Here is a 10,697-nt window from a genome sequence, read left to right on the forward strand (position 1 = left end):
GATAAAGTGAAGTATTGATTTTCTCGACTTAAGTCCTTGACGAAAGTTGTTCTACGCGTTGGGGTCATCAGCGTGGTATAATTTATTTTATTGATTTCGTAGCATATCACACTTTAGTGTTGGGACAGCAAGGGTTTGAATATATTTGAAAGTTTTGAGGCGTATTACGAACCGAAAATCGAGGTTAGACCCTTCTTTCATTGACTCTAGCTTTTATAAGCAGCAAATAGCAATTTGCGACGGAAATACATATCTTTTATCGTATTGTTATGGTATCTTTTATTTTGTGTGTTGATTATGGTCCTACCATGTTGTAGTATCGAGGGAGTTATGAGTAAAAGTGGTTAGGCCACGTGAATTTAACGAAAAAGATATGTTAAGGCTATTCTCTACTTACGGTATGTGTCACGCCTCAAACCCCATTAAGACGGACAGGCACTCGATGCCCTAAAGGCCCGAGAGAACCCACATGTGACCTGTGCTTACTATGCATGTAACTATGAAAGTTTTGTGACAAGTTCGCCAGGGACACAACGATATGAACCGACATAAGTAGACTCCAAAACTTATATACAAGACTTGGCCATTGAGGCCACAACTTGTTAAGATGCAACTGAACCATATACATAAGTCTACAAAGCCTCTAAAAGATAGAAACCTTTTGAGTAGGTCGGGACAGACCCCGCCTTACCCCTAGCTACGATACAATACCAAAATGAGTCTACCAAGGGCTCAGTAAAGCTCCGAAGCAACCTGGAGCTCACCAAAAGTAGCTGAGTGTCGTATGCTCCTACTGAGGAGGTCTACTAGCGAGAGTACCTGTGCCTGCAGCATGAAATGCAGCGTCCCCCGCGAGGGACGTCAGTACGAAAAGTGTACTGAATATGTAAGGCAACTACATATATAAAATAAGAGTTCAAACGAAACCAGGTATCAACGTATAAGTGCATAACTCAGAATAGGAGGCTGCCTCTGTTAACTCTGGTGGGGTCATGTATGTTATATTCTTGTCTTTACCTTTATGTGTGTTATGATCTTTATAACGTATGTGATATAAGTGACCAGCTGATCAGTGGTAAAAGAGGATGACCCATGCTAGGCATTTTAACCCCTGGGATGCGGTCCTCAACATTGCACAAATCGGGATCGGCCCATGCTAGGCTTTTGCCCCTGAGCTGCCACCCTCCTATACCCATTGGGATCGGCCCATGCTAGGCTTTCGCCCCTGAGCTGCCACCCATAGTTATACAAATTGCTTCACTTAGATTCTTTAATCTTTGAGATTGTTGTTTTGGTGGTCACGATAATTTTTGAGATTTGGAAATACGGAACAGTAGTAGGAGACATGAAAATAATACTTTAGGACAGTAGCTACAATATAAGGAGCTACGTAACATTAATGCATTACTAGAGAGTTTGAATGACACAAATGACTTCAATTGACTATAGAGTACTGAACGTGTAACTAAGTAATTATGTACACTTAGGAGGGGGGGAATATTGTTAGCTATTTGGATATCGTACGTTGCCACTATGTTTCCTTTACTAGGAATAGAACTTAGGAAATTCACTTATTGACATTAATCGCAAGTATCAGATTTCATGCCAAGAAATATGGAATCGAATCGCCCTACATACCTTATTTTTTTTTGACCAATACCACTGTCACAATTCAACCTCCCTTCTTGAATGCTAATCTACAATATAAGTCACAATTAAGCTAATGTTAGCAACTAATCAAGGCCCTAAAAACAGTAGCTAACACTTGACGGAAAGTAGGCCCATACAACCCTTGCACCAATGGTGAACCACCACACCCTTCTTCTATACATTAATACAACTTCATACATCCTTTTCCAAGATACCCAAACAGCCCCCAACAACAATATACATAAGGCAGCCACTATCAATCCCTAAAAATCTTTCAGCATAATAGGAGCATATTAACTCAAAGATTTATCACCATCCATTAGTTCTTGATAAATATATACAAAATTTTCCACCCCAAATCTGTATTTAAAGAGAGGAAAAAAATGGGCAGTAGTCTTACCTTAGTTTCTAGGAATTTATCCTCTAAAGTTGTACTCCAAGAACTGAAACTCTCCTTCAAACTTTTACTTGAAAATGGGGCAATATTCAAGGAACCAAGGTTTTCTAGGGCTGCTGATTGAAGCCAAGAGAGACCAAGAGAGAAACTTAAGAAATCTGAAAATTTTGCAAGTTAAAAATGAGGTAAAAGATCTGATCTTTATCCCTTTAAAAAGGAGGTGTAATGGCCGAATTTCTTGACTAATTTTGGCCATATATTGTCAAGTAGGTGACCCACCTACTTGGCCCCACCTACTTGGCCTTTTAACTTGGGCTTTTGGGAACTTCAACACTTGTTGGGCCCTAATCCGAATTATCCCTCTATTCATGTCAATTTGGGCCATAATTAATGCAAGTAGGTGGTCGACCTATTTGGACTTTTCACTTGGGCCTTTTTGGACTTAAGACTATTGGGCCTTGGCTGTCCATTTTTCCCTTATCCTTCTACTCAACTTGGGCCAAATTAATGCAAGTAAGTGGTAGTGCATTTGGCCCAATTACCACTTTACTACCTCTAGTTTAAATACTTCCGTTGGAGCTAACTTGCAGTACACATGCTGAAACGTGCAAGGTGTTACCTCACATTGCGGGCTAGTTTAAACCAACACTAATCATATAAGAAGCACGGTCCCTCACCTATACTATAAGGCTATGTCAAGTATCACGTGAATAGAACCAGCATACGCATAATACAGGTTGTTACAGTATGTTCCTTAATATACGTGATATACTTGTAGCCATTATTGTAGATTATTGGCTGCTCAAGTTGAAATAATCCTCCCTTGTCGGAGTTCTTATTTAGTTAGTAGTGTTCCTATGTTAGACACGAGTTAGAGGATATTTGTACAGGTTTCTTATAACTAGATTGCTCGCTTTTAATGATTTGATTGTTATTGTTGTCCTTTGGGCTATTTTGCTTAGCTGCAGGATTGTGATTTATGCTTAGAAGGGCTGTGTTCTTCCTACGGGCCTATATGGATAACTAAAAGGGTTGTATGTTGCCTACGGGGTTATATTAATGCCTAGAAGGGCTATGAGTTGCCTACAGGGCTATATTGACGCCAAAGAAGGCTATGGGCTTCCTACATGGCTATGTTGTTGCCTAAGAGGGGTATGAGTTAATTATAAGCTATGTTGATACCTAAGAGATTGCTAACAGGGCTAGGGGACTATCGATAGAGGTATATAGACTGATAGGCACCTTCCGGTCTTATGGGGGCCTGAGTATGTGGTCTTGTGTGCTGTTTGTACCTGCCGAGCTTATGGGGGCTCTGTTAGGTTGTTGTTTTATTATTTTTTATAAGTTTAGATTTAGGAGTAGGTCAGTACACTTATCTTATCCTTGATTTATTTATCGGATTATTCCAATATATTAGGATACTTGATCATAACCTATTACCTTTCATACTCTGTACATTATTTTGTACTAACACCCCATTGCCTGGGGGCGCTGCATTCATGCATGCAGGTCCTGACAGATGACTGAGTAGACCTCCTCAGCATCAGGATTTACTTCTATCCGGTTGGCTAGCCCCTTTCATCCGAAGCTACCAGTGTTTGGAGGATTGTTAGATTTTGTTGTACATATTTTTATTGGTAGGCTTGGGCCCTGTCCCGCTAATCGTTAATACTCTTAGAGGCTTGCAGACTAGTGTGTGGGGTTTATAACTACATTATGGCCATGTTGGCCTAGTTTGTTGGTTTGCTGAAACTTATTAGTTGGGTGATGCATTGTCTTGTTATATACATGCTTTCAGTTTTGGTATAGAGATCATGGTTTCCTTGACGGCCCAATCAGGACTTCTGTGGTAGTTGACAAGTTCTTTATATGAACTCTTGGGAGTAGCTGTTTCTTTTGTAGATTTGTAGACAGGGGCCTTGCCGGCCGAGGGCTTAGTTTTAAGCCGAGATATAGTTATACTAAACGTTAACAACAACCATATCAAATTGCCTATTGGATTTGTTTGATATTTTAACTATACTTGTTTGTTTTCTTAATTGCATGTGACTACCATGCGCTAGAAGCAAATGGTTCAGTAGGGTCGGCTCGGGCCTGAGTTTTGGCATTAGGAGCCAGTTGTGCCACTTGAGTTTGGGGCGTGACACTATATTATTGTCTCTTATGTCTATAGCATATGCCTTATGTTGACTATCTCTTATGATTATTGTATATGTCTTAGGTTGACTAATGCCTACATTATGCTTATGTTGATTATTTATGCTAGCCATCATATTTAGTACATGTTTGAACTAACGTATACTTTATCCTACATTCTTATCAAGTGTAGGGTCCAGCGATATTTACTTCCATCCACGTCTCTAGGTTCATAGTATAGCAAGAAGAGAAGTTTCAGTGAGTCCTCATAGCATTCGAGGGCTTGATTACCATATCCTTATGTCTTTCTATTTATGTTGAGAACTATTGTATGGGTTGTGTCCCAAAGGTATTCATCTTTTAGATGGTTTGAGACAAGTATAATAGAAAACTTTGATGTTATGAAAAATGTTTCAAATTTCCGCTCATTTCTATTATCTTATGTTGTGATATGCTAAGGGCTCACTACACCATTTTAGGCCTACGGCCACCCCAGTAAAATGTAGCCTAAACTAGCAAAAAGTGTGGCCTTTGATAAAAGGCTACACTTTTGGACTTTAAGCAACACTTTTCTAGGGGTGCCCGAAAGTAGCATTACCTTAGAGTTTAGGCAACACTTCAAGTGTTGCCTTATCAGCTACGCTTAAAAGCGTAGCCTAAAAGGCAAAATGGCAATTCTTTTATGTACCTCAAATAACAACATTTCTATCTCATACAACTACCCTTTTAAGTGTGGCCTTAGCTTCCTTATTGCCCACGATTTGTAAGTGTTGCCTTTTCTATCTAACGTATGACAACACTTTGAAGTGTAGCCCATGTACATACCATAATTTACAGTCCTATGGCTACACTTTTAAGTGTGGTCATATCATTTTTTGCTATAAAATATTTAGATGCCACAATTTCTAATTAAAAAACACAAATATTGTTTTGCAATAAATAATCTCAAGCATTAAATTGGCTCATAAGTAATTCAAATATATAGATTTGCAATAAACTTCAAAAGATAGTACGTCTTGTGTACTTACATATACTTATAAAGCAATATTGTAAATATGTGTACACAATTGTTCAAAAAGTGCTCTTACAATAGTTCAATATATTCTAGCAAAGAAAATATTTCACAAAATCAAACATAATGTATTCAAACTTTTACAATAGTTCAAAAAATCTTCATCATCCACTTCAATAAGATCAAATTGACTTGTAGCGACCCTTCAAATTTGATCACCTCCATTTCCCTACACATTTAGAAGTTACGACAAATCAGATTGCAACAATCATAGAAGATGCAAAGAGTTCCAGATTCCACATTGCACAACAGTTCCAAAATGCAGACTGCAAATCTTTTGAGTTCAAAATTGCAGATTTCAATTCTAGATTGCAGATTTCAATTCCAGTTTCTAGATTTCAATTCCAGTTTGAAGATTTATTGAGCTCCAGGTTGCAGATTACAGTTCCAGTTTGTAGATTTATTGAGTTCTAGATGGCATATTACAGTTTAGATATACGGGAAAGTTGGCAAAGCAGAAAAGTCCGTGAAATACAGAAGCTGAAGTTATTCACATGTACAAGTTTTCAATCAGTTTATAAGAAGCTTGAGACCCCATCGGTTATTGGAATTTCAAGTGTAGCTAGTTATCTACAAGTAGTGATCATCTTATCAATATTCTTCAAATATGCTAAATTTTGGAAGTAGCTCCAAGCCTTCCACTATAACAGCTTGCCTGAATAAAACAATGGCAACAAGCTTATAACAACATCCTAGTGTGAACAAAATAGACTACTAGATCAAGAAAGCGCAAACAAAATTTTCGTGTAGTTGATCCATCTTTACAGCTCACAAAAGCTCACGTGCAAAGCAGCTGACATATACATGCTATCAAGTAGAAATTCTTGTTTTGTCCTTTAATTATTAACCTTAGAATTCTATGAGTTATTTTTCTTGTTCTCTTCCTAAGAATGTTGTTTTATCAACATATTGACATAATTAAAACAGAGAAAAGTACCGGAAAGGTTCCAGATTTCATATTTCAGTTCCAAATTCTAGATTTCCAGTGTGCAACTTTAACAGAAAGGTGTGTAACTTTAATAGAAAACTGTCTGTAAAACTGCACCTCCGTATCTTGTCCCGATCATTCTTGCGACTCAAATTCACTAGCAGCCCTTGGTTTCTAATCAAGTATTAAAATTAAGATTTTCCAAAGCTAAGATTGTAAGTAACGCTACCAAAAGCTAAAATTTTATTTCAATAAAAGAAATTATATGAAAATTATTACTATATAATTTTTTTTTGAAAAAAAACTGGTGCATACAACATGAAAACAAAGCAGATGATACATATGCTGATGTAATACACAGATCCATAAACACAGGTAGAACTTAGGAAGGAAAGAGTTATAATTAGACTAGATACAAAATAAAAATTGATATTTTTTCTATAAAAAAATGTCATCCCCTATTAGAAACCTGTCCAGTGAATGTGACCAAGAATTGAAAAAAAATTTGACATCTCCTCACACTCTCACTTGCAATAGAAGAAGAAGGAGGACGAGGACGAGGACGAGGAGAAGGAGAAGACAAACCTGAAACAAGACAGTGGAGTCACACTCTCCACAATATAAAATTACATGTCTGAATAAAACTCACCACTAATCCTCTGTTTCTATACAAAGTGTTAAGAACGCAAGCATAATATAATTTTAAGTGCTCATGATGTTTAGTCCAGCTCAAAAACTTGATCAACTCATAGATTTATTAGTTTAAAAGGGCCGTAGATAATTTTAAATTTTCTAAAAAAATCAAATCAATCAAGAAAAGGGATTCAAAACTCCTCAAGAAATTAATTTAGTTATAACTAGTAAAACATGCCAAATAGATGTACCAACAGACAAGTACTACAACTAAATTCAAAGCACATATTTCATGAACTTTAATTACAATACTCATCCAAATATAACAATAGTTCAATACCAACCGAGAACAAAGAACAAAAGTTCGAAAAGTACATGAATATAGGCTCCAAAAAAGGTATAGAAACAAAACCTGTGATATATCAATTATATTTTTTTCGCAAATTTCATACGACTCAAATCAAAGAAAAACATATGAACATTGAAACAATGTCTGAACACCTACGGTCTGATGATTGGCACTACCAAAATAACATCTGGGATAAAATAGAGGGAACATGTTTTTCATTACCTTGGAAGTCACAAATGCTTCTTCCAATGTGTCCTTGTTAATGTTGGTTGTACTAGAAATGACACCCAAAATAAATAATGTAAAACGTTTCATGTCCCCCAAATTTTTAAAATTTTGTGTAATGATGTCCATATGTTGTTGAGCTATTTGCAAAACAATTAAAATAAAATAAAGGCATCTGATAAGGGTAGGTAAAGTTTCTGAGATTGGAATGTTAATGATTTTGTAATATCCATATGTCCTTTTAACACATCTAAAATGTACATGAGAGTAATGAATATTCGAGCAAATCCACTGTTCAAGAAGGATTCCTAGTATAGGCAAACCAGATGAATTAACACTATTCATGTTCATTTGAAATTGTAAGAGGAAAACAAATAAGTACCACTTATGATCCGTAGACGTTCATGTGGGTCATCGTCTCCATAAAATCATATTCTTGCATTCTTGGATAGTAAATTTTTCTGTGAAACGCCTGCAAAAATATAGAACAGACAACACCAGTCACACTAAGAGGCTAAGGAATCAACTCTTAGTGGCAGATATACATGTTAGTTAATTAGTCACGACTACTCTCCCTTTTGCGAGCATTACCAAGTAATATGCTTCAAAATAAATTAAGAAATATTGATGCATCAGTAACCTATACAGTAGATATGCATAGTTTCAAATTGCAGTTGTCTCGTTGTGCATCTTCTTTTATTTTTGATTATTCAATGCAACTATATATACGGCTTAGTTACAAAACAATATATTTTTCCAAAATGTAACAACATCGAATATCAGGACTTAACTCATCAAATAATTTAACTTTAACATTTATAGATGAACACAAAAGATTCACCAAAATAAATAATATCAACTTTGGTGAAAGTCACCATCAGAACCTTCCAGGAAAACCCTTGGTTGTCGAAATCTAATGGAAGGTTAATGTCTTAAAAATGATCAGAAGGAATGGACACGAGTGAAGAGGTGAGGTGCCATCATATCAGCTACCAGAAAGAGAAAGAGAGGTAAGACTTTGGCCAACAAGTAGCCTAAGACCGTTTAGTGGACAAAGTAATAGCAAGAATACATTTTGCCTAAGATAAACTTTTGTCATATGCTGGTAGGTTGCAAATTAAAAGAGGCTTATCTAATCTAGAACTCTGTCAAGCTCCTTTAACACAGATTTATTACTTGGTTGGCATGTCAACGACGACTACTCACTTGCGAGAGATTGCACAAAATGAATATTTCAGTGGAGGATCGAAAGTGTTATGTATGTGGTGAGAATGTGCTAGAAACACAACATCACTTGTTTACTGAATGCAGTTGGAGTACAAGTGTGAAAACTTCATTGTTTACATGGTTAGGGGTTGAATTAGTTGTCATAGGTGTTTCTGAAACAATTAAATGGATCAAAAGGAGAAGGTGGATGATGACAGTTAACTAGATAAGATATGATTTATCTGCCACCACAAGTTAGTAGCTCAAGTTTTCTGTTCGCAGTTGAAAATAAACATACACTTGTAAATTATAATACATCAATGGAGCATCTGTATACATAAAGCAAGTAATACCACAACAAAAAACTCTAGCCCACAACTTTCACTAACATCCAAATTCACCTAAACACAATCACAACAGGCATGACAAGATACATTTGGAAATACTACGAAACGACAATGGGAAGAATCCAAGAATTGACATAATCATGTTATGAAGAAAGATTAGCATTGTATGATTGTAATACCAAAACCTTATGAATGCTTTAAAGTTCTTTTTAATGAGTAATGTAAATATTTTGAAGTTCGCAATCCTTGAACAACAAACAAAACTAATGGGAAAGTGATTACCAACCTTAAATTCTTCAAAAGAGAGGCTTGGAATTACTCGTGGGTCACCACGACTGTTAACACCATAGGTATTATCAAGAAAAAACGGATGTAGAAGACATAAGTCACTACCGAAATAAACCATAGTCTCGTAAAATATAGCACTACTTCTATTTTGTGGAAGAAACCCATGAATTGAGCTATTTAATAAAGAAACCTCTGAAGTGTATTGACAACATCAATTACAAATTTGAGGAGGACCACTAGTACCCGCAGGAGGATCCTGTTGTAACCTCTTGAAATCCCTCATCAGTCTCTTCCTTGAAGGAGTTGACATTTTAATTGCCTGCACATTGCCAAGACAGAATCAACACAACCAAACATTTAATAGGAAGAATAACTTTCTTCGCTTGTAATAATAAAGAGGATCGTCACTGAAAGTATAACATCAAGCAAAAGAAAGACATTAATGAGTATTCCCTGCATGTTTAATCAAATTGATCATAAATTAGTAAGCTCAAAATCCAGCATACTACACTATGAAAACTGAAACGGACTAATTATGGAGATATTCACTAAGAATGTAAAAGGTATAAATCCTTCCAAACACTAATTCATCCTTATTTTGCAATGAAGCTTGTCATGATGAATACAAGCAGAAGAAAGTGAAATTCAAGCGCTTTTATTTTGAATTCGGAAGATCCAATTAGAATTTCAAAACTGCATACACAATAAAAAACAGAAATGATGTTCCGTCACGAAGAAATTCAATTTAATACACAGAATTACCTAATTCAATTGAAATACTTCCAGCATGGTTAGAATTTTCTTCTTGTTAAAACCAGACAGATCATTGAGAATCTAAAGTGGACAAGAAAAATAAAGCGTAGAAACAATCACTCCACAACCTACAAAGTATAGGTCTTTACACAAATCAACCCCAATCGATCCATTTATACTTATTTATTGATTAACGCTTAGGATAATACAACTACGAGCAAAAATCAACCAAAATCGTATCAACAACACAAGAATATCAAAACCCTAAAGCTAAAATTTCTTTTTCAAAGTTGAGTCCCTATTATTTTATTCCTTTTCTAGTAGGTATATAACCTTTTTAGACTTGAAATTCCTTCAATTAAGTCACTTATTAAGAAAACCTGAAATAGTTCATCCCTCACAATATTTCACTCTCTACAAACCTCCATTGAAGAAGAAGAAGAAGGAGTGGAGGCTATGGCTTGAGAACCAAGGTGTTTCTTCCCAAATTTAGAGGAAAACTCCATTTAAGATATGCTGATCCTTCATCTAGGGGTAGCTTTCACCCCTAGAGTCGATTCAAAAGTAAATTTCAAAGTTTCCAAGTTTCTCAAAAACCTAGAATTTTACTCTAACTCATGGGTTCCTTCTTCAAACATTTTCAAATGTTGTTTAATGATAGTTTATGGATTAATTGATGATTTATGATGAAAATACTCTAAGAACCGATGAAT

General features: G+C 35.9%; 1 long non-coding RNA gene across 1 annotated transcript; it reads right to left on the reverse strand.

The window, feature by feature from the left end:
• Positions 1–5,228: 5,228 nt before the first annotated feature.
• LOC125841328 (uncharacterized) lies at positions 5,229–7,862 on the reverse strand. The gene is made up of 2 exons (XR_007443790.1): positions 7,773–7,862; positions 5,229–5,424 (listed from the first exon to the last, which is right to left on the reverse strand). It is a non-coding gene; the product is annotated as an uncharacterized LOC125841328 (long non-coding RNA).
• Between the last annotated feature and the right edge of the window lie 2,835 nt (positions 7,863–10,697).

This window comes from Solanum stenotomum, chromosome 10, assembly GCF_019186545.1.
Source record: "Solanum stenotomum isolate F172 chromosome 10, ASM1918654v1, whole genome shotgun sequence".
NCBI classification, from domain to species: domain Eukaryota; kingdom Viridiplantae; phylum Streptophyta; class Magnoliopsida; order Solanales; family Solanaceae; genus Solanum; species Solanum stenotomum.